The sequence below is a fragment of the Schistocerca cancellata genome, chromosome 2, assembly GCF_023864275.1.
Source record: "Schistocerca cancellata isolate TAMUIC-IGC-003103 chromosome 2, iqSchCanc2.1, whole genome shotgun sequence".
Classification (NCBI taxonomy): domain Eukaryota; kingdom Metazoa; phylum Arthropoda; class Insecta; order Orthoptera; family Acrididae; genus Schistocerca; species Schistocerca cancellata.
In genome coordinates, this window is record NC_064627.1 from 942,647,191 (window position 1) to 942,672,477 (window position 25,287).

Genomic DNA, 25,287 nt, shown 5'->3' on the forward strand with positions numbered 1-25,287 from the left:
AGCACTGCAACATTTCATGCAGTCTTTATGATTTCATGTAACCTCCGAGATTCTGGTGTCCTTCATGGATTTTGAACTCCAGTCAGGTGCAAAGCTACAACTGTTATGCCCGTTGGTCATTATAATTGTATCTACATGAAGGTGGCGTGGAACAAATGTCAAAATACCATGTACTATAGGCCTACGTGGACTATTTTTTTTCCAACCTCCGATAGGTTACAAAATGCCGTTACGGTGAAATTCAAAATTGTTGTATTTGCAGCATTTAGCTCCACGTTCCAGCTACTTCACTACATAGACGCCGCTCCGACTTTTTAGTGTGCTATGAGATTTCTAAACAGGGCCGTCATAGAAGGAAGAACTCTCAGTAGGACTCCACTCACTATTTTCTAGGTATATTTATGTGCTCACTGCGCACTGGGAACCGAAAAGGGCGACTTGAGGCTACAGACGGGAGTGCAAGAGACACTGCGTGACACATTTGCTAAAAGCTTCACCGAATTTTCACTTTGGTTTTAATTTCGTGACCGACCGGTGGTTGAGAAAACTTAGCTGTCATATTATACCACTGGCCATTAAAATTGCTACACCACGAAGATAACGTGCTACAGAAGCGAAATTTAACCGACAGGAAGAAGATGCTGTGATATGCAAATGATTAGCTTTTCAGAGCATTCACACAAGGTTGGCGCCGGTGGCGACACCTACAACGTCCTGACATGAGGAATGTTTCTAACCGATTTCTCATATAGAAACAGCAGTTGACCAGCGTTGCCTGGTGAAATGTTGTTGTGATGCCTCGTGTAAGGAGGAGAAATGCGTACCATCACGTTTCCGACTTTGATAAACGTCGAATTGTAGTCTATCGTGATTGTAGTTTATCGCATCGCGACATTGGTGCTAGCGTTGGTCGGGATCAATAACTGTTAGCAGAATATGGAATCAGTGGGTTCAGGAGGGTAATACGGAACGCCGTGCTGGATCCCAACGGCCTCGTATCACTAGCAGTCGAGATGACAGGCATCTTATCCGCATGGCTGTAACGGATCGTGCAGCCACGTCTCGATCCCAGAGTCAACAGATGGGGACGTTTGCAAGACAACAACCATCTGCACGAACAGTTCGACGACGTTTGAAGCAGCATGGACTATCAGCTCGGAGACCATGGCTACGGTTACCCTTGACGCTGTATCACAGACAGGAGCGCCTGCGATGGTGTACTCAACGACGAACCTCGGTGCACGAATGCAAAACGTCATTTTTTCGGATGAATCCAGGTTCTGTTTACAGCATCATGATGGTCGCATCTGTGTTCGGCGACATCGCATTGAACGCACATTGCAAGCGTGTATTAGTCATCGCCATACTGGCGCATCACCCGGTGTGATGGTATGGGGTGCGATTGGTAACACGTCTCAGTCATCTCTTGTTTGCGTTGACAGCACTTTGAACAGTGGAAGTTACATTTCAGATGTCTTACGACCCGTGGCTCTACCATTCATTCGATCCCTGCAAAAGCCTTCATTTCAGCAGGATAATGCACGACCGCATGTTGTAGGTCCTGTACGGGCCTTTCTGGATACTGAAAATTTTCGACTGCTGCCCTGGCCAGTACATTCTCCAGATCTCTCACCAACTGATAAGGTCTGATCAATGGTAGCCGAGCAACTGTCTCGTCACAATACGCCAGTCACTGCTCTTGATGAACTGTGGTATCGTGTTGAAGCTGCATGGGCAGCTGTACCTGTACACGCCATCCAACCTGTGTTTGACTCCAAGCCCAGGCGTATCAAAGAAGTTATTACGGCCAGAGGTGGTTGTTCTGGGTACTGATTTCTCAGGATCTATGCACCGAAATTGCGTGAAATTGTAATCACATGTCAGCTCTAGTATAATGTATTTGTGCAACGAATACCCGTTTATCATCTGCATTTCTTCTTGGTGTAGCAATTTTAATGGCCAGTAGTGTATTATGTGCTGAGATACGCACATGATTAACATTTCATCGCAACCGCACGTGTTCGAGGTTCGTTCGATAATCAATGCAACACATTTCTTATTCTCAGCCAGTTACGGTTGTAAGAATGCGGAATTTGTTGTTTAAAGTAGTTAAACGATTTGCCACTTCAACCCCTATAGTTTCATGAAGTTCTTACAGGTGGCGGCGCTACATGTAGCCTTGAAAATGGCGTGTGTAACCTAGGTACGTTCCAAGCAGAGAGTAGGCATTGAGTGTATTTTAGCGTGAAAACAGAGCATCGTGGATATTCATAGGCGCTTGCAGAATGTCTGGCAGTGAACAAAAGCACGGCGAGTCATTGGGTGAGGCATGTGTCATCATCGTTAACACGGTCGCGGGAACCTGTTCGAATCCCGCGTGCCAGCCGGCCGTACACAGCTATTACACGTGAACTGGAACGGGCAGCCACTCTCATTCGAGGTCGTCGACAGGTCGCAGACATCTCGCGGCGCAACCGAACGTCTCTTTTGGCAGTGCCAGCGTACTCGTCCACCAGATTGAATACTCAAACGTGAGTGCCCGCTGGGCTCATCGCTGCCTAACAGATGATCACGAAGAACACCCAAGGTCCATCAGAGCGAAGTTTCTTGCGCGTTACGAGGCTGATGGTGACAATGTTTTGTCGAACATCGTCACAGGCGATGAACCATGGGTTCAGCACTTCGAACCGGAAACAAAACGGCAATCCACAGAGTGGCGTCACACAACCTCTCCTCCGAAGAAGGTGTTCTCAAAGCCGCACCCTCAGCGGGCAAAGTCATGTCAACAGAATGCTGGGATTCTGAAAAGGTTATTCTTTTTGATGTCCTCCCTCACGGTGGGGAAGTCAACTCTGAAGTGTATTGTGCTACCTTCAGGAAATTGAAGAAACAACTTCAGCGGATTTGTAGCCACAAAAATCAAATTAATTCTTCTTCTCCTTGACAACGCAAGGCCTCACACAAGTCTGTGCACCAGAGGCGGTCTCACGAAACTTCCTTGGACTGTTCTTCCTTATCTACCCCACAGCTCAGATCTCGCACCTCCAGACTTCCACCGGTTTGGTCCACTGAATAATGCACTCTGCAGTGTAGTGGTATCCTCTGCCACTGAATATATCACGATGACCAAATGTAGTGGTAGATAGGTAGGCACCATATTAAGACTCGTCCGCGCTTTCCAAGTGATCTATTGTTTCCAACTACAGTGCCGTCTTCCTCCTCGGTCTGCAAAACCCAGTCCCGCAATGCTGAGGACACAACTTCACTGTCTGCGAAACGGCTTGGCGCCGGATGGCTGCCTCAGTGAACTGTGCACACACTAAGTTTCAGCCTTCTGCGCCAGACGAGTTGTGGCGTCATCAGGATGCCAGAAGTCAACTCAGTGGTCTGCGTCCCTGCTGACTCAGCGTCGCAAGGTGTGAACCGCATGCGGCCAGCTGCGTGCTTCTCGCCAGCGTGGCTGAGATCACAGCGACATCAAGCGTTGGCGATCCAGCGTCCGAATCTGTGGCCCTCGCCTCGGGATGCCTCCAGCGTGTGTTGGAAGCCAGGATGCCTGTGAGCCGCAGCAAGCCGTGGAGTGTCCAGCCACTGGCTGGCTACGGACCCCGCGTCAGCCTCAGAGGGTCGAAGCAGCAACCCGCCGTGGACTGGAACGCTGGCGCCCCATCTTCTGCTGCGTGTAGCTGATGGTGTGACACGCCCCGCCATCCAGGAGACCTTCCACACTTGAGTGAATCTCGTCAGAAACCCGCACCTGTTTAGACGTGGCTGTGTGCCTCTGTTTTGCTATATGGGCCGCTTCGCGTCACGTACTCATAACATGCTACGTTGGCCAGTGTGCCCCTTCTGCCTGTGATTTGCGACATGCAAAACCGCTACATATATTCTCAAAAATGGTTCAAATGGCTCTGAGCACTATGGGACTCAACTGCTGTGGCCATAAGTCCCCTAGAACTTAGAACTACTTAAACCTAACTAACCTAAGGACATCACACACATCCATGCCCGAGGCAGGATTCGAACCTGCGACCGTAGCGGTCGTGCGGTTCCAGACTGTAGCGCCTTTAACCGCTCGGCCACTCCGGCCGGCACATATATTCTTTCAGCAATTTGATGGCCCTGTGGCCTCTATTCTACTTTGCAAATGATGGAATGTGTAACTCACTGCAATCCGGCCCGCACCTGGCTGTAACTTGTGCTCCGAACATCGCACAAAACTAACTTTCCCTATCCTAAACGGTGGCGCCGCTACAGCAGGAAGCAGTAGGTGGATGATGGGGAGCTTACTGATACAGCAAGACGTTGGCTCTGACGTCGACCAGTAGAATGGTACCATGAGAGCATACTGGCCCTCCCAGTAAGGTGGCGTAAGGCCGTCTCACTGATGGTAGATTATGTTGAAAAATATGATTTTGTATCAGAAAGAGTGGGGAATAATATGGTATATTGGAATCTTGGGAAAAAATGTAATTTGTTCACAGAAAAAGAGCGTACTGTGTTGCTTTTTCAACGCCCCTCGTAACTGTAATGGAATGAAGGTGGCATGGGATAAATATCAGATTAGAGCATAGGGTCTTCTTTTTTCAACTTCAGTTGGTCGCGAAGTGGAAACCACTGTGAAAATCTAAAATGTTCTATTTGCAGTATTTAGCTACACCTTCCAGCTACTTGTCTACATACTCGCAACTCCGTCTTAGACATTTCTCATATTGTGGTACCAACATTCCAGACATCTTCGTCATAGAAGACGAAACCTTTCATCAGAACTTCTCACTTACTGTTTTCTAGGAATCTTTAGCTGCTGACTGTGCGCTCAGAATTGAAAAGTGCGAATGTGACGCGACAGATGGTCCTACTAGAGGCAATGAGCAATGCTTCTGCGAAAGTCTTCGCCGAATTTTTACTGTGGTTTTAATTTCGCGACGATCGGATGTAGAAAAACACATAGCCCTCATATTCTGTGCTTATATATTCAAATGATTAGCATTTCATCACAACCGCACAATGTAGGTAGGAGTGCCATCTACCTTACGAGTACAAGGAAAGGTACCCCATATGGTTTCTCAATCAGAAATCGCACTTCAGTGTTGTTTGTGAAAATATTGTGTCATATCTCGTGTAAGGAAAGGGAACATCTATCAGCATGACTGTCGAAATTCGACAATGACAGGATCGCAGCCCCTTGAGGCTACAGTTTATCATTGTATGATGTTTCTGTTCTCAGTAGTCGTCATTCCATGAGTGTTTCGCAAATGGGGAATCGATGGGTGAGGGCAATACTGAACGCTATGAAGGAATTCTACTCTACGTGACTAGCGCCCGAGAGGACAGAAGCAGTGTTTTCTCGATCATGCAGGATCGTACAGCCTCGTCACATACCAAGTCAGCTTGTTTCCAACAATCAGATTATCCAGAGGACAGTGAAAGGACATCTTAAAAATCGTTGGCGACCGTTGTTGTGGCTACTCCCGACACTGTAACAGAGAGGCCCGCCGACGATGGTACGCCAGACGACTACACTGCACACAGCAGCGTCCTTTTTGACAAGTCCCGTTGCTCCGGATAGAAAGACGAGGGACGTATTAGTGTTACGGCTCTGGGCAGAATGAACGCTGCCTGAATGCTTTCGTCATCGTGGTATGGCACCAGCACCAGCAAATGTAATGACGAGACAGTACAGTATTTATAGAGCTGTAAAATTATACTGTTTGTTTGTATGTGTGTGTGTGTGTGTGTGTGTGTGTGTGTGTGTGTGTGTGGGTGTGTGTGCGCGCATGCGTATGAGGTAAAGGGCTTCATAGAAAACAAACAATTCTACTATTACTTTGTAATTAAGAAATGGAATGTGTGAGGAGTACAATATTTGCATAGGAAATACCAAATATGTGTGCGAATTTAGTCAAATTTTTTTAAGCGTGTCACGAATTCATGTGAAGATTACGTAGTTTTTCTACTCCTGGAAATTGAAATAAGAACACCGTGAATTCATTGTCCCAGGAAGGGGAAACTTTATTGACACATTCCTGGGGTCAGATACATCACATGATCACACTGACAGAACCACAGGCACATAGACACAGGCAACAGAGCATGCACAATGTCGGCACTAGTACAGTGTATATCCACCTTTCGCGGCAATGCAGGCTGCTATTCTCCCATGGAGACGATTGTAGAGATGCTGGATGTAGTCCTGTGGAACGGCTTGCCATGCCATTTCCACCTGGCGCCTCAGTTGGACCAGCGTTCGTGCTGGACGTGCAGACCGCGTGAGACGACGCTTCATCCAGTCCCAAACATGCTCAATGGGGGACAGATCCGGAGATCTTGCTGGCCAGGGTAGTTGACTTACACCTTCTAGAGCACGTTGGGTGGCACGGGATACATGCGGACGTGCATTGTCCTGTTGGAACAGCAAGTTCCCTTGCCGGTCTAGGAATGGTAGAACGATGGGTTCGATGACGGTTTGGATGTACCGTGCACTATTCAGTGTCCCCTCGACGATCACCAGTGGTGTACGGCCAGTGTAGGACATCGCTCCCCACACCATGATGCCGGGTGTTGGCCCTGTGTGCCTCGGTCGTATGCAGTCCTGATTGTGGCGCTCACCTGCACGGCGCCAAACACGCATACGACCATCATTGGCACCAAGGCAGAAGCGACTCTCATCGCTGAAGACGACACGTCTCCATTCGTCCCTCCATTCACGCCTGTCGCGACACCACTGGAGGCGGGCTGCACGATGTTGGGGCGTGAGCGGAAGACGGCCTAACGGTGTGCGGGACCGTAGCCCAGCTTCATGGAGACGGTTGCGAATGGTCCTCGCCGATACCCCAGGAGCAACATTGTCCCTAATTTGCTGGGAAGTGGTGGTGCGGTCCCCTACGGCACTGCGTAGGATCCTACGGTCTTGGCGTGCATCCGTGCGTCGCTGCGGTCCGGTCCCAGGTCGACGGGCACGTGCACCTTCCGCCGACCACTGGCGACAACAGCGATGTACTGTGGAGACCTCACGCCCCACGTGTTGAGCAATTCGGCGGTACGTCCACCCGGCCTCCCGCATGCCCACTATACGCCCTCGCTCAAAGTCCGTCAACTGCACATACGGTTCACGTCCACGCTGTCGCGGCATGCTACCAGTGTTACGGACTGCGATGGAGCTCCGTATGCCACGGCAAACTGGCTGACACTGACGGCGGCGGTGCACAAATGCTGCGCAGCTAGCGCCATTCGACGGCCAACACCGCGGTTCCTGGTGTGTCCGCTGTGCCGTGCGTGTGATCATTGCTTGTACAGCCCTCTCGCAGTGTCCGGAGCAAGTATGGTGGGTCTGACACACCGGTGTCAATGTCTTTTTTCCATTTCCAGGAGTATATATATATATATATATATATATATATATATATATATATATATATATATTGTAACTTGGCGCCATCTATGAAGAAGCTTGCATCATTTCACAGCCACATTATGACAGGAGTCCTCATTTAATGCCTGCTGAAACACTATGCTGTGATTGGTTGCTTCATTTTAATACTACGCTAACACTGGCTGGAGACGAGTAAGTTTTTGGAGAGGGGAAGGAGTACAAAGCACAATTGGGCTATCAGTTATTATTAGTTTTCCGTTTGGAGCGTGCTGCATGGAGAAACAGTAATAACAGCTGCTGCGGAAGACGGCCATGCAAACAAACATATTATATAGTTGGGATAGTTCTGCCATCTTATATTTTTATAAACTTCACACCACCACGCCATCTTAATTTTTTTATTTCCCACCACGTCTTGCTTTTTTAAATTTCCCACCACAGCCATTTTAGATTTTTTTGAATATTTCCTGCACCGAAATTCTTCATTCTTTAATCTTCTCCCACAGATACCTTCAATTTGTCGACGATTGCAGTGCCAACTAGCAGCAAAAATTTTAACTGTGAATCAAAGACTTGGTATCCATACTCTCTGTTACCTGAACTTTTCGTCTTTCTTTAGTACTTGGTCTCTAATATTTATATCCATTGCTACTCTTACCAAAATTTCCATCTGTAACTGCGATGCAAAATATCGGCAATAGTGCACTCCCTTGCTTGGGATGATTTTTTTGTTCTAACCAGCCTGTTTTCACTCCCCTCACTTCCTTAATACATTAGCTTTATTCTTCACACTTTTCCATTACAAACAATATGTAAAATGTCAGTATTTCCTATCCTCCCAGGTATTGAAATTTTAATGGCTAGCAGTCTAGAAGATAGCATCTCACTTGGAGAGAGTAAGTTTAAATAAGAAAGTATAAGGCTTAGCAAATTAGATAGGCTGAACAAACTGTATATATGGTATTTCCAATTCACCTACAAGCGATGAAGTGCGTTATGAAAATCCCAATTTTGCCTGAGATACTATTACGTTAGTAAGATAGAAAAATGCACGTAAATTATAATTAAAACGATTGCCTGATGAACTACACTCCTGGAAATTGAAATAAGAACACCGTGAATTCATTGTCCCAGGAAGGGGAAACTTTATTGACACATTCCTGGGGTCAGATACATCACATGATCACACTGACAGAACCACAGGCACATAGACACAGGCAACAGAGCATGCACAATGTCGGCACTAGCACAGTGTATATCCACCTTTCGCAGCAATGCAGGCTGCTATTCTCCCATGGAGACGATCGTAGAGATGCTGGATGTAGTCCTGTGGAACGGCTTGCCATGCCATTTCCACCTGGCGCCTCAGTTGGACCAGCGTTCGTGCTGGACGTGCAGACCGCGTGAGACGACGTTTCATCCAGTCCCAAACATGCTCAATGGGGGACAGATCCGGAGATCTTGCTGGCCAGGGTAGTTGATTACACCTTCTAGAGCACGTTGGGTGGCACGGGATACATGCGGACGTGCATTGTCCTGTTGGAACAGCAAGTTCCCTTGCCGGTCTAGGAATGGTAGAACGATGGGTTCGATGACGGTTTGGATGTCCCGTGCACTATTCAGTGTCCCCTCGACGATCACCAGTGGTGTACGGCCAGTGTAGGAGATCGCTCCCCACACCATGATGCCGGGTGTTGGCCCTGTGTGCCTCGGTCGTATGCAGTCCTGATTGTGGCGCTCACCTGCACGGCGCCAAACACGCATACGACCATCATTGGCACCAAGGCAGAAGCGACTCTCATCGCTGAAGACGACACGTCTCCATTCGTCCCTCCATTCACGCCTGTCGCGACACCACTGGAGGCGGGCTGCACGATGTTGGGGCGTGAGCGGAAGACGGCCTAACGGTGTGCGGGACCGTAGCCCAGCTTCATGGAGACGGTTGCGAATGGTCTTCGCCGATACCCCAGGAGCAACAGTGTCCCTAATTTGCTGGGAAGTGGCGGTGCGGTCCCCTACGGCACTGCGTAGGAATACGGTCTTGGCGTGCATCCGTGCGTCGCTGCGGTCCGGTCCCAGGTCGACGGGCACGTGCACCTTCCGCCGACCACTGGCGACAACATCGATGTACTGTGGAGACCTCACGCCCCACGTGTTGAGCAATTCGGCGGTACGTCCACCCGGCCTCCCGCATGCCCACTATACGCCCTCGCTCAAAGTCCGTCAACTGCACATACGGTTCACGTCCACGCTGTCGCGGCATGCTACCAGTGTTAAAGACTGCGATGGAGCTCCGTATGCCACGGCAAACTGGCTGACACTGACGGCGGCGGTGCACAAATGCTGCGCAGCTAGCGCCATTCGACGGCCAACACCGCGGTTCCTGGTGTGTCCGCTGTGCCGTGCGTGTGATCATCGCTTGTACAGCCCTCTCGCAGTGTCCGGAGCAAGTATGGTGGGTCTGACACACCGGTGTCAATGTGTTCTTTTTTCCATTTCCAGGAGTGTATTATATAGTTGGGCTAGTTCTGCCATCTTGTATTTTTATAAACTTCACACCACCACGCCATCTTAATTTTTTTGATTTCCCACCACGTCTAGCTTTTTTAAATTTCCCACCACAGCCATTTTAGATTTTTTTGAATATTTCCTGCACCGAAATTCTTCATTTTTTAATCTTCTCCCACAGATACCTTCAATTTGTCGACGATTGCAGTGCAAACTACCAGCAAAAATTTTAACTGTGAATCAAAGACTTGGTGTCCATACTCTCTGTTACCTGAACTTTTCGTCTTTCTTTAGTACTTGGTCTCTAATATTTATATCCATTGCTACTCTTACCAAAATTTCCATCCGTAACTGCGATGCAAAATATCGGCAATAGTGCACTCCCTTGCTTGGGATAATTTTTTTGATCTAACCAGCCTGTTTTCACTCCCCTCAATTCCTTAATACTTTAGCTTTATTCTTCACACTTTTCCAATACAAACAATATGTAAAATGTCAGTATTTCCTATCCTCCCAGGTGTTGAAATTTTAATGGCTAGCAGTCTAGAAGGTAGCATCTCACTTGGAGAGGAGTAAGTTTAAATAAGAAAGTATAAGGCTTAGAAAATTAGATAGGCTGAACAAACTGTATATATGGTATTTCCAATTCACCTACAAGCGATGAAGTGCGTTATGAAAATCCCAATTTTGCCTGTGATACTATTACGTTAATAAGATAGAAAAATGCACGTAAATGATAATTAAAACGATTTCCTGGTGAACTGTTGTTTATTTGAAATTTCGGGTCGTGGCCACTACCATTGGTGCATATTACATTCTAATATGAGGCAAAATGTAGTTTAGCAGCTGATAGATCTCAAATGAAAATGAGACAGATGGAAAGAAGTAAGTAGTATGTTAATTGTTTCAAAAGTAATTGTTATAACTAGTAATACATTTACCACACTGTGACATAATACGGTCACTGACTTCCTGGGAAAATGTTTAAAGTAGTCTACTGAGCATACACCCCTTCGCTCGAAGCAAAACGATGGCCACGGGGATGGCTTTCTTCTGGACTCCAAAAATATGGAAATCGCTTGGGGAGGGATTGAGACTGTATGGAGAATGTGTAAGGGCTTTGCAGCGAAACTTCTGCAGCGTAGTCGAAACAATCTTGACAAAATAATAAACAGTTGACTTGCTCCACTGTCTAGTTGTTGTTTGACTGCTCCTTATATTTTACAGGTTGAAGAGTTTACAGCATGCCGAAGTTGGCTCCTAGATCATTAGAGAGATGATTTTGATGAGTTAACTCTGTGTCTGGCTCATCATGGTTTTTTGTACGTCATTATCTAGCCACAGTTTTTTTCCTTTTATCCTTTTAGGCCCGCTGGCCGGAGTGGCCGAGTGGTTCTAGGCGCTTCAGTCTGGAACTCTGCGACCGTTACGGTCGCAGGTTCGAATCCTGCCTCGGGCATGGATGTGTGTGCTGTCCTTAGGTTAGTTAGGTTTAAGTGGTTCTAACTTAAGTCCCATAGTGCTCAGAACCATTTGAACTATTTGAACCTTTTAGGCCAACCACGGCATCAACAGAATCTTTTACCATTGATTTAGTTACCATTTATGATGCTTTCGAGGTCTGATAAGTGTATGTGCATGATAATGGCAGAGAGAGGTTGTGATTTGAACTGAATTTATGTTTCATACGTGTTTATTTTTACCTACTTTGAATTTCATTCACGTTAGGTTTACCTTCCTTAACCACATTCGCTGTTAAGCGCCCTGGATACACACATATATACACACATATAAACACACAAACACACACACAGATAAATACAAACACACTCACGAAACTAGAATGAGATTTTCACTCTGCAGCGGAGTGTGCGCTGATATGAAACTTCCTGGCAGATTAAAAATGTGTGCCAGACCGAGACTCGAACTCGGGACCTTTGCCTTTCGCGGCCAAGTGCTCTACCAACAGAGCTGCCCAAGCACGACTCACGCCCCGTCCTCACAGCTTCACTTCTGCCAATACCTCGTCTCCTACCTTCCAAACTTTACAGAAGTTCTCCTGCGAACCCTGCAGAACTAGCACTTCTGAAAGAAAGGATATTGCGGAGACATGGCTTAGCCACAGCCGGGGGGATGTTTCCAGAATGAGATTTTCGCTCTGCAGCAGAGTGTGCGCTGATATGAAACTTCCTGCCAGATTAAAACTGTGTGCCGGACCGAGACTCGAACTCGGGACCTTTGCCTTTCGCGGGCAAGTGCTCTACAAACAGAGCTACCCAATCATGACTCAGGGCCCGTCCTCACAGCTTCACTTCTGCCAGTATCTCGTCTCCTACCTTCCAAACTTTACAGAAGCTCTCCTGCGAACCAAGAAGAACTAGCACTCCTGAAAGAAAGGTTCACAGGAGAGCTTCTGTAAAGTTTGGAAGGTAGGAGACGAGATACTGCCCGAAGTATAGGTGTGAGGACGGGGCGTGAGTCGTGCTTGGGTAGCTCAGTTGGTAGAGCACTTGCCCGCGAAAGGCAAAGGTCTCGAGTTCGAGTCTCGGTCCGGCACACAGTTTTAATCTGCCAGGAAGTTTCACACTAGTGAAAGTCTGACAAAATTGAGATAGTGAGATAGGTATAGAAGTGAAACAACTAGAGAAATCTTACCTGTAGCTTCCCTCGCTTGAAATTGAAACGGTCGCTTTTTAGGTTTTTGGCGAGCAGGCGGCAGCCGGTTTGGGCGCGTAGCGACCCTGAAGTGTGGCGGGGGGAGCGGTGCCAGCTGCGGGCAGCCGTTGCCAGTCGCATTCTTCGCTGCCAGACCAGGGAAGCCGGCTGCAGCGCGAGTCACCCGCCGGCGTCGGGTACACCTTGCTGACATAAACAGACCGCGTCTGGGCGGTGCTCATATAAGTCGTGACTCTAGCCCTTCCTGTGAAGCACAACACACACTGGGCCAACCAGCTGGGGAATCACTTAACACGTTTTGAAACATCATGAGTGTAACGTCGCTGAAGGGAATGCAGCGTTCGACTGGAAGGAATTCATGTTATACGTTCATACCACGTTTATTACCAGGGGGAGTTGGAAAATAAGTTTCCCCTGTCGACTGTGCGCAGAGTTGTGTGATATGGGCGAAAGACGACACGGCAGGTGAACGCGCACGTGCAAGACACCGGACCGTAGGACCGTTGCTATTCACAATATACATAAATGACCTTGTGGATGACATCGGAAGTTCACTGAGGCTTTTTGCGGATGATGCTGTGGTATATCGAGAGGTTGTAACAATGGAAAATTGTACTGAAATGCAGGAGGATCTGCAGCGTATTGACGCATAGTGCAGGGAATGGCAATTGAGTCTCAATGTAGACAAGTGTAATGTGCCGCGAATACGTAGAAGGAAAGATCCCTTATCATTTAGCTACAAAATAGCAGGTCAGCAACTGGAAGCAGTTAATTCCATAAATTATCTGGGAGTACGCATTAGGAGTGATTTAAAATGGAATGATCATATAAAGTTGATCGTTGGTAAAGCAGATGCCAGACTGAGATTCATTGCAAGAATCATAAGGAAATGCAATTCGAAAACAAAGGAAGTAGGTTACAGAACGCTTGTTCGCCCACTGCTTGAATACTGCTCAGCAGTGTGGGATCCGTACCAGAGAGGGTTGATAGAAGAGATAGAGAAGATCCAACGGAGAGCAGCGCGCTTCGTTACAGGATCATTTAGTAATCGCGAAAGCGTTACTGAGATGATAGATAAACTCCAGTGCAAGACTGTGCAGGAGAGACGCTCAGTAGCTCGGTACGGGCTTTTGTTGAAGCTTCGAGAACATACCTTCACCGAAGAGTCAAGCAGTATATTGCTCCCTCCTACGTATAACTCGCGAAGAGACCATGAGGATAAAATCAGAGAGATTGGAGCCCGCACAGAAGCATACCGACAATCCTTCTTTCCACGAACAATACGAGACTGGAATAGAAGGGACAACCGATAGAGGTACTCAAGGTAGTCTCCGCCACAAACCGTCAGGTGGCTTGCGGAGTATGGATGTAGATGTAGGTATGCTCATACGACGCTTATTACGAGGGGGAGTTGGATAATAATTTTTCCCTGTCGACTGTGGGCAGAGTTGTGTGATATGGGTGAAAGACGACACGGCAGATGAACGCGCACGTGCAAGACACCGATACACCATTGGGTAGAGGTCGACCGCGATCAAGCAGATGGCGCTGTCGCAGTGCCTGCGCAAATCGGAGGCCATCCGCTCGGTATTTTCCCGGAGCTATGGAGTGAAGGTGCGTTTTGGAGTCGTGGTCAAAGGCGGAAGTGAGAGCTGTTATCCACCATGAATGGGCACCTGGAGTATCAGAAATTCATAATAGCCTTGTTGAGGTGTATAGGTCAGGTGTGATGTCGAGGCAAATGGTGCGGAGATGGTGCCAGCAATTCAGTGATGAACGACAGCAAGTGCAGGACATAATGCGACCTGGACGGACGCGCACGGCAACTACAGATCCAAATGTCAGGAAAGTGGATGACATGACTAAAGCGAACCGGCGTATCACCATCGATGGAGTAGCGGCAGAACTTGGAATCGGACATGAGTGAGCTCACAAGAACATCCACGACATTGAAACTTCCTGGCAGATTAAAAATGTGTGCCGGACCGAGACTGGAACTCGGGACCTTTGCCTTTCGCGGGCAAGTGCTCTACCATCTATCTCTACTATCCTCTCTACTATCCCTTCTTTCAGGAGTGCAAGTTCTGCAACGTTCGCAGGACAGCATCTGTAAAGTTGGAAGGTAGGAGACGAGGTACTGGCAGAAGTGGAGCTGTGAGGACGGGGCGTGAGTCGTGCTTGGGTAGCTCAGTTGGTAGAGCACTTGCCCGCGAAAGTCAAACGTCCCGAGTTCGAGTCTCGGTCCGGCACACAGTTTTAATTTGCCAGGAAGTTTCATATCAGCGCACACTCCGCTGCAGAGTGAAAACCTCATTCTGGATTCACGACATTCTTCGATACAGGAAGGTGTCAGCATGATGGGTGCCCCGCCAACTGACCCCGACACACATGGAACAGCGCATGGCGTTCAGCTTGGAATTGCTCGTGCGTTACCATGAATCTGTCAATGACCTTGTGTTTCGGATTGTGACGTTGGATGAAAAGTGGGTCCACCATTACACGCCCGAATCGAAGGCCGCATCCATGAAGTGGAACATTCGTTATCACCTGTCCGAAAGAAGTTCAAAAGCACTCCGTCTGCAGGTAAAGTGCTACTCACCGTTTTCTGGGACGTCAAAGGAGTTTTGCTGCTGGACTTTCTGGAGGATGCAACCATCAATTCTGCGCGGTACTGTGCCACTCTGTCGAAACTGAAAGAGGTGATTCGGAAAAAGCTGCCTGGCCTTCTCAGATCTGGCTTGCTGCTGTTGGGTGACAATGCGAGGTAACACACGGCGACGGTAACGCAAAACCGTATTGCGACTCTTGGTTGGGAGCGTCTACACCATCCGCCTTACAGTCCGGATCTCGCACCAAGTGACTTCCATCTGTTTCTTGCTTCGAAGAAGGCTCGGCGGAAGGCGCTTTGGCAGCACTGCTGACGTCAAACAAGCCGTTCAACGCTTCTTCCCTATGCAATGCCCTGATTTTTTCCTGGAAGGCTTTTTGAAGCTTATAAAGCGGTATGACAAATGTCTCAATGTACTTGGAACTTACGTAGAAAAATAAAGATATGTCTTATCTTTAATGTCTCATTCCCTTCTTTTCCTTTGACACACAACTCTGAATGTTATTTTCTAACTTCCCCACCTATGTCGTATATAAGTAATGGTTATCAGTGGGGAATAATGTCGTGTGACTAGGGCCTCCCGTAGCGTAGACCGTTCCGCCGGGTGCATGTCTTTCAATTTGTCGCCACGTCGGCGACTTGTGCGTCGTTGGGCATGAAATGATGATGATGAGGACAACACAGCACCCAGTCCCTGAGCGAAGAAAATCTCCGACCCAGCCGGGAATCGAACTCGGGCCCTTAGGATTGACATTCTGTCGAACTGACAATTCAGCTATCCGGGACGGACAGTGAGAAATAACGCCTATTTCGTTACTCGCGTATACGTTGGTGGGAACTGTATGATAAAACTTGCATTTAAGGAATAGGTTTGCAAGTGGACGTAATTGTCCGGAATTAGTCACCTCAAACAAATATCATCGGAACTGTGACAGATATTGAAGGAAAACAAAGTTTAATAACCCACTTTGCTGGTACTATCCTCCATCAATATGTCGGAACTTTATAAATAACATTATTTGTAAGGCGTATTTAATATACGTCTATTTTTGAAAATACGTAAACCGTCTATGGAATACAATACTGGCCATTAAATTTGCCACACCAAGAAGAAATACAGATAATAAACGGGTATTCATTGGAAAAATATATTATACTAGAACTGGCATGTGACTACATTTTCGCGCAATTTGGGTGCATAGATCCTGAGAAATCAGCACCCAGAACAGCCACCTCTGGCCTTAATAACGACCTTGATACGCGTCGGCATTGAGTCAAACAGAGCTTGGATGGTCTGTACAGGTACAGCTGCCCATGCAGCTTCAACACGATACCACAGTTCATCAAGGGTAGTGACTAGCGTATTGTGACGAGCCAGTTGCTCGGCCACCATTGACCAGACGTTTTCAATTGGTGAGAGATCTGGAGGATATGCTGGTCAGGGCAGCAGTCGAACATTTTCTGTATCCAAAAAGGCCCGCACAGGACCTGCAACATGCGGTAACGTCCACTATTCAAAGTGCCGTCAATGCGAACAAGAGGTGACCGAGACGTGTAACCAATGGCACCCCATACCATCACGCCGGGTGATACGCGACTATGGCGATGACGAATACACGCTTCCAATGTGCGTTCACCGCGATGTCGCCAAACACGGATGTGACCATCATGATGCTGTAAACAGAACCTGGATTCATCCGAAAGAATGACGTTTTGCCATTCGTGCACCCAGGTTCGTCGTTTAGTACACCATCGCAGGCGCTCCTGTCTGTGATGCAGCGTCAAGGGTAACCGCAGCCATTGTCTCCGAGCTGATAGTCCGTGTTGCTGCAAACGTCGTTGAACTGTTAGTGCAGAGGGTTGTTGTCTTGCAAATGTCCCCATCTGATGACTCAGGGATCTAGACGTGGCTGAACGATCCGTTACAGCCATGCGAATAAGATGCCTGTCATCTCGACTGCTAGTGATACGAGGCCGTTGGGATCCAGCACGGCGTTCCGTATTACCGTCCTGAACCCACCGATTCCATATACTGCTAACAGTCATTGGATCTCGACCAACGCGAGCAGCAATGTCGCGATACGATAAACCGCAATCGCGATAGGCTACAATTCGTCCTTTATCAAAGTCGGAAACGTGATGGTACGCATTTCTCCTTCTTACACGAGGCATCACAACAACGTTTCACCAGGCAACGCCGGTCAACTGCTGTTTGTGTATGAGAAATCGGTTGGAAACTTTTCTGACGTCAGCATGTTGTATGTGTCGCCAACGGCGCCAACCTTGCGTGAATACTCTGAAGATCTAATCATTTGCATATCACAGCATCTTCTTCCTGTCGGTTAAATTTCGCGGCTGTAGCACGTCATCTTCGTGGTGTAGCAATTTTAATGGCCAGTAGTGTATATGCTCTGAACCGTTTCCTGGATTATTTCAGTTGCCTTCATCTCAGCATCAAGTTGGTGATGGAGGTCGAAATAAATGGAAAGATTAGATTCTAGACATACTGGACAGAAAGGACTGTTTATCGGTAACGGCCACGGAAGAGTATCTACGTGCAAGCTGCTATCCACCATACCAAAACTCGGAGGTCCTGCGGACGTTCGCAAAGATTTTTCACGCCCTCTCAGAGTTTGACATAATATCTGGATCACCTTAAGTTCGTATTCAAGTAGAATGGCTAAAGATAAGACAAACGGATCCGCCATACATTGGACCGGCGTCGGAACCACGAGAAAGTGCATGTAAGAGAGTGAGTCAAATGAAAACCTTAAATTTGTAATAACACATCGAAATTTCTCGCCGTTATCTTGTAAGTTGGTAAGCGTGCTACGAACAGCGTGAAGAATGGCCTGTAGGTGGCAGCGTAGTGCAGATGCACTCATACCGTCGCAGTATCAGTATGAAGATGGTCGCCCCACTTGCGACTTGCACCAGGGAAGAACAGCGTCCTCTTATTCGATTTTTGCGTAGTGAAGGTGTGAAACCTATTGAAATCCATCGACGAATGAAGGTTCAGTACGGTGATGCATGTTTACCACACCAGCAAGTCTACGAATGGGGTAGGAAGTTCGGAAATGGTGTGACTTCAGTGGAAGATGCTCCTCGTCCAGGTCAGGCACAGCGAGTTATGTCTCCACAGAACATTGCAGCAGTTGAAGCCATAGTGAAGGAAAACCGCCGAGTGACACCGAATGACATTGCAGCATGTTTACAGATTAGTCATGGGTCAACATACCACATTGTGCATGATGTGCTGCAACGAGAAGGTGATGGCTTATTTGTAAGAATCTTTACTGGGGACGAAGCCTGGTTCACTTCCACCAACCGGAACGAAGAGAGCGAGCAAGGAATGGCGGCATTCCTCATCACCAAAACCAAAGAAATTTCGAACATAGCCATCAGCAGGGAAAGTTATGCTGACTCTCTTTTGGGACGAAAAAGGCGTCATTTTGGAGCATTACACGCCTAGAACGACCACTGTCACCAGTGCATCATACACAGATCTACTAAAATATCATCTGCGGTCTGCAATCAAATCAAAGCGACGTGGATTGCTGTCAGCAGGTGTCCTTTTGCAACATGACAATGCAAGGCCCCACACTACCCATACAACAGTTGCAACAATCACAGACCTGCATTTTGAGTGTCTTCCTCCTCCACCATACTCACCAGACCTTGCCCAAAGTGATTTCCATATGTTTGGACCACTCAGAGACGCAATGCGAGGAAAGAAGTTCCGTTCGGATGAAGAATTACGCCACGCGGTGCATGAGTGGTTGTAAGGACTATCAAAAGAAATTTTTTCTAAAGGAATTTATACACTTTGTAAACGCGGGAGGACTTGCATTGAGCGTGGGGGAGATTATGTTGAAAAGTGATACGGCTTTGTGTAATTGGTTGTCACTGTGGCAAATCGTGTATTGGCCAGACAATTCAATTTAATATAAACACCGGTAACGTCGACAAGTTTCTGTACAGCGACAGGTGGCCAAAATTGGAACTAATTTTTTCCAGCGTACATCGGTTCTGGATTAACGCATTAGCGTATCTTCCAAGATCCGCTGCATACAATAATTACAGCCCTCACTGGACCTGTGCCTTCATTATAACGACCAGGTATGATAAGAGTTAAGCAGTTTCCCCTGTGTCCTGCTAATGGCGCTGTGATTTAAAGGAATATGTCGAAATTAGACTGTAAGACAATATTACAAATAGAGAAAAGGATTACTTTTGAAGCAAGTTTTGGAATACCGTTTTATCTGAGATTAAGAAAACAATGATCTTTGACTCGGCTGGCGCAATATAGTGACAGTGTTACTCGATAGCGATGCATCGTTTTTTGCCAGCTTTCAAGCTGTACGTTCAGTGGCTCTAGGAAGCTGCATCGACGACTGACGGTGCAAGCGCTGTTGGCATTCAGCTCCATATAAGAGGGCCGTCCTTCACCGCGTCGATCAGTTACAGCAAGATCAGCATTTAGCGTTATAACGTGAAGATGGCATCCATGTGGACAGCGAAAATATTGTGTTCAGGTCTGCTTACAGATCCGAAAAGATCAATGTTAACATTATCACTAAACTCGAGAAAAGTTTTCCATTCACGGAGACGAGAACAACAAATGCATTGGCTGACTAGGCATTTCCCATGTAAATTATCTAAGGACTTCCTTTTACTGAGGTCTCTACCACTTCAATACAGGAATGTCTTGTAACTCCAATATAATCTTTGACGACCTTTTCAATGGAAGTGTGATGTATCCAATGATATTGAGGCCTTGCAAAGAACAATTTTACAGCTTACAAACAGAAGGTATGCGGAAAGGAAGACGGTAGCAGGCTACGTGCAGCTGTATTGGGAGATGTTACTGCCTCTTGTTCAGAGACAACCAGAATAGCGAGGAACAGAACAAGAAATGGGAATCGATATGAAAGACATGGGGGAACAATACTGAACTCAGACTTCAACAGAACTTTGGAAGACTTGTGATCAAATTTGGTGAAAGGCAAAGGTAACATCCCTTCGGAATTTCTAAAAGCATTGGAGGAAGTGGAAAGCGAACGATTATTCAGTTTGATTGTTTGTAGAATCTATGAGACTTTCGCAATAAAATATGATCTGCACAATCCCTAAAACAGGAACCGCAGATAAGTGCGATTACTATCGCACTATGAGCTTAATATCTCATGCAACCAAGATTCTGACAAGAATGATACAACACAGAAGAATGTAAAAGAAAACTGAAGATGTGTTGCCGGCCCGAGTGGCCGAGCGGTTCTAGGCGCTACAGTCTGGAACCGCGCGACCGCTAGGGTCGTAGGTTCGAATCCTGCCTCGGGCGTGGATGTGTGTGATGTCCTTAGGTTAGTTAGGTTTAAGTAGGTTCTAGGGGACTGTTGACCTCAGAAGTAAAGTCTCATAGTGCTCAGAGCCATTTGAACTATTTTTTTTTTGAAGATATGTTAAATGGCGATGAGTTCCACTTAAATAAGCTAAAGGCGTCAGAAAGGCAGTCCTGACATTGAACTTGATAATAAAAGTAAGAAAAAACCTGACACCATAGGGTTAATCGACCGAGAAGAATCGTTTGACAATGTAAAATGGCGCAAGATGATCGAAATTCTCATAAAAATAGATATAAGCTATAAGGGAAAGATTGGTAATATATAATACTAATGAACCTGGCAATGGTTCGCAGTTGTGTCATATGTATGGGAATTAGACGTATGTCCTAATTTCCGACTCCCTCCTCTCTCTGTCGAGCTTTTCCTACCTCCTTCTCTTCGGCCATCTACTCCTACACCCCACTTTCTCTCTACATCACTTCCCCCTCCCTCCCTCCCTCCATCCATCCCTCTCTCTCTCTCTCTCTCTCTCTCTCTCTCTCTCTTTCTCATCCTCCCTCCTTTCTCTGTCGACCTCCTCCTCCCCCTCACTTTGCCAATCTCCTCCTTCTTCTCTATACTCATTACCTGTCCAGTCTCTGCCCATGTCTTTGTCCCCCACCCACCCCCTCTTACTGGCTTTGAGCATTGGTTATAGATGTTGTCAAAGAAAACTTGATTAGGAATCGAAGTCGCTTAAAATGAATGGGTAAACAGGTTGGGATCATCGGTACACAGGGCATGAGAGAGACCTCCGCAGCTGCTGGATCTGTGAGGGCAGTAGCTTCAATGACAGTATTTCGCATGGTTTTAATCTGCGAACGGGTGGGATTACGAAGTTTTGGACAATTCAGATTCCTTAACATCATTATAATTGTAGTCCGATAAGCTATAAATAGAACTTTCCTATATTCTTTTACAACAGTCTGCGAGGAATAAAACGAAACGTCACATTGTTGTGTGAACACATTTTGTTTGAAATTATGTATAATGAGAAAGAATATACATAGGAGAAACAACTTGTCTAACGGTTTACGTACCCTGCTATCGTAGTTAACAAGAACTGCGAGAAAGAAAGTAAACCGCATATTTTTATAGCACGGCACAGCATTTCTTTTCTTTTAAGTTTTAGCAGAAAACCTGTACATTTTTGTTTAAAAAAAATTCATGCTCTATGTCCGTCCGAATGTTAATTAGAATATTGTGGAAAAATTTGAAGTAAAACGGTCAAGAACTTTCCGAGATTTTCGGTAATAATGTGTCAGTACATATGTACCAGAACAAAGAAGGAACCTTAAAAACAGATTAAGAACGAAGTGTTCGCATTTGTGCAGTGTTGGACGGCACGTTTGATTTCCCTGCCACCAGAGATTCTTTTAGAGTCGAATATCACGGTCGTGCTGAGAGAGAGAGAGAGAACGAATAGCTGAGCCATGTTCTGGATGAAAGCACAGTGGAGCTGCGGACAAGCTTGGGGGTCGGTTTGGAGCGGCAACCGAGGTTTCAGCAACGGCGGATTGGTCTTAAGTTGTTCGAGTTGAGCAGTTCCTGGAGTGACACAAAGAGGACAGTTCTGGGATGAGCCAGGTCCAAGAGCCTCAGAAAAGAGACGACGGTCACAACGAGAGGGACTACAGTGGACAACAATCTGGTGGAACAGGTGCTGTCTCTGCCGAGTGGACGCATAGCAATTCCAGTGGAGTCGAAGGAACGGCTTTGGCATATCATAAAGTGTACTAGCTGATTGTGTTCGCAGTTAATCACCATTGTGGCTAAAATACTGAAGCTGGGGTGCTAAGGTGCCAGGTTCCAAAAATATAACATTTTAGCCAGATAAGACAATTTATTTAAGAAAAAGGTACTGCAAATATTTATGCATTTCTTCAGCACATCTTTAGTAAGTCGAAGAAACTTCAATAAAAACAAGCAAAAGGACAATACATCGTTAGAAATAGGAACTGAGCAATTTACCAGGTGTACCGGTATGAAATGAGAGTTTATTTGTGAAAATGAAACACCAATTTTGAATTGAAAAGTAAAAACATTTTATTCAAAGTACTGACCATTCCTTTCTATACAGTTTGACCACCTTTCTGGCAATTTGTGGGCACCACGTCAATAGAAATGTTCGTCTTTTGAAGCAAACCAATGAGACATCCAATTTTCGACTTCATCGTAGGAATCGAAGTGTTCCTCAGCCACTGCATTTTCCATTGATGAAAGCAAATGGTAGTCGGAAGGGGCCAAGTCTGGTGAATACGGCGGGTGGGGTAGCAGCTCCTAGCCAAGTGTTCTGATTGTATTCTGAACCAGTTTTGCTTTGTGCGCAGGTGCATTGTCGTGTAAAAAAATTACTTTGCATGTCTTCTGGCCCATTTTGGTCTTTTTTCGATCAATGCATAGTTTGGATTGATCATTTGTTGTCTGTAGCGATTAGTATTCACAGTTTCACCGGGTTTTAGAAGCTCATGATACACCACACCTTTCTGATCCCACCAAACACAGAGCATTGGCTTCTTGCCGATTCGATCTGGTTTTGCAGTCGATGTTGATGGTTGTCCCCGATGAACCCATGCTTTTTCCCGTTTAGGATTCTTAAAATAAATCCATTTTTCATCGCCAGTAACAATTCGATGCAAAATTGATTTTCTTCATGTCTTTGAAGCAAAATTTGACAATTGGTTTTTCGGTTTTCCATCTGTCTTTCATTCAATTCATGTGGCACCCATTTTCCACACTTTCGGATCTTTCCTATAGCTTTTAAACGGTCAGAAATCGCTTGTTGTGCAACATTTAGCATTGCTGCCATCTGCTTCTGACTCAATCATCTTCATCCAATATTGCTTGCAATTCGGCGTCTTCGAACTTTTTGGTGGTCTTCCACATTCTTCATTTCTTATTTCAAAATCATTATTTCTGAACCGTTGAAACCATCTTTTGCATGTTGCTTCAGATAGAGCAGGATCACCATATGCTTCGACAAGCATTATATGTTACTCTGCAGCACTTTTTTTCAAATGAAAACAAAAAATTAATGCTTTCCGCAAATCATCACTTTCTGGTACAAAATTCGACATTGTTAACACGATCAGAACATACGATGTTGTTTGTTCCATGACTTGATGTACACTAAATATCTTTGACAGATGTCACACCAACCAAACAAAAAAAAATAAGGCTCGTTCACAACAAATGTTCCCTATCGACACATTTGTATCTTAACGCTCATTTCATACCGGTACACCTGGTAACTTCAAATAGCCAAATGTCTACCTTTTCTGTAGTTCCCTTCCAACACAGATTAAAAAAAAGTACATTTGAACAAACAGGTCCGTGTATCTCAGCCAGTCCACCCTGCCTGTAATTTCTCTTGATATGACACAGGAGACACGATACTAAGATCCTCTTGTTTCAAATTCGAGCGCGGGATTCCTCAGACATGTAAGTTACAGATGGGTGGTGCATGTTTCCTCTCAAAGTGCTACTTGATTCCAAACGCTGTTTGTAGTGTCCACGTCCCACAAAACCGCTAGGAGCTGCTGTTGTACGGCCATCCTCACGTTAAGGGTGAGTAACAACTTTCACCAAGCATAGAAGCTAAATCACGCTTTCCATACATATCGAAAGGTGCAGGGTTCAGCGGCGCTATGATTGAGACGGTGCACCGTGTGACATGTGAGCCGTGCATTGAGTTTAGCTACTTTTAAGCAACTTCCTGCATGGAAGTGTGAGGACGCCGTGCAACTAAGCCTACTTGTTTGTTATTCATGGCACGCCGGGCGTGCAGCTGTGTGTGCTGGGAGGTAGAGCAGGCATAATTTTGTTCTTGCACTCTATGGGCATAATTTTTGATTGCTTATCGCTGTGAGGAAACATCAGTGGGTTACTCCACTAGCTTTAAGAGTTCATTACGTTATTGATTTTACAGGACTGAAACTAACGCTCACTCTGGTTGCATTATGATTTTGTTGTGGCTTTCATGTGAAGAGGTGGTATTGAATGAGTAGTTATTGATACATAATAGTGGATAGATTGTTAGTGTTGCGGGTAGCTGGTATTTTAGTTGTGCGCTGCCGATAGTGATACTCGAGGTATAGTTAAAGGTTATCTTTACCGTTTCTAGGTAAGGTTAAGTTTTATTTGGCATCGTAAGTTTTACAATTACTGTTTCTGGTTCTGGCAAATTGCCAGATATTGTACATTGTTACGATGTGCCTTGTTGTCCTTATAGAGAAAGACTGAATTTGTTGTGGATTTGAATTTATTCTGTTATTGTTACAGGAATAGCTGTGCTGTTGGTTAATTTAGTTCTACTTAAAATTGTTCGTGTTATAAAAATATACATTTCGTTTTTTTGTAATTGGTTTACTATTTTGTTAATTGATGTTTGGGTGATAAATGAAATAACGGTTATACTGAGATCTGAGCCTGCACATTCCCCAGTCAGGACACCACTCTAGCTAAATCCCACGCTACGAACTAAAATGGGCGTCAGACAGGAATGCAGTCTTCCTCCCCCGCAGTCTGTACACCAAAGAAGCAATGAGTGAACTTCAAAAAGTTCAGGATTGGGATTAAAATTCAGGGTGTTAGGATATTAACGGTAAGGGTCGGTGATGAGATTGCTATCCTCAGTGAAAGCAAGGAATAATTAGAGGACAGACTGAATGGAATGAACAGTCTAATGAGTACACAATATGGATTTAGTGAACCGAAATAGATCAAAGTAATGAGAAGTA

At 46.1% G+C, this 25,287-nt stretch overlaps 1 protein-coding gene and 1 non-coding gene across 2 annotated transcripts in view; both read left to right on the forward strand.

The window, feature by feature from the left end:
• Positions 1–25,287, forward strand: part of LOC126148844 (ras-related and estrogen-regulated growth inhibitor-like) — a 167,943-nt gene that overhangs the window by 78,234 nt on the left and 64,422 nt on the right. The gene's annotated exons all lie outside the window — the stretch shown is intronic.
• On the forward strand, positions 11,256–11,339 carry Trnas-gga (transfer RNA serine (anticodon GGA)). Its single transcript has one exon. It is a non-coding gene; the product is annotated as a tRNA-Ser (tRNA).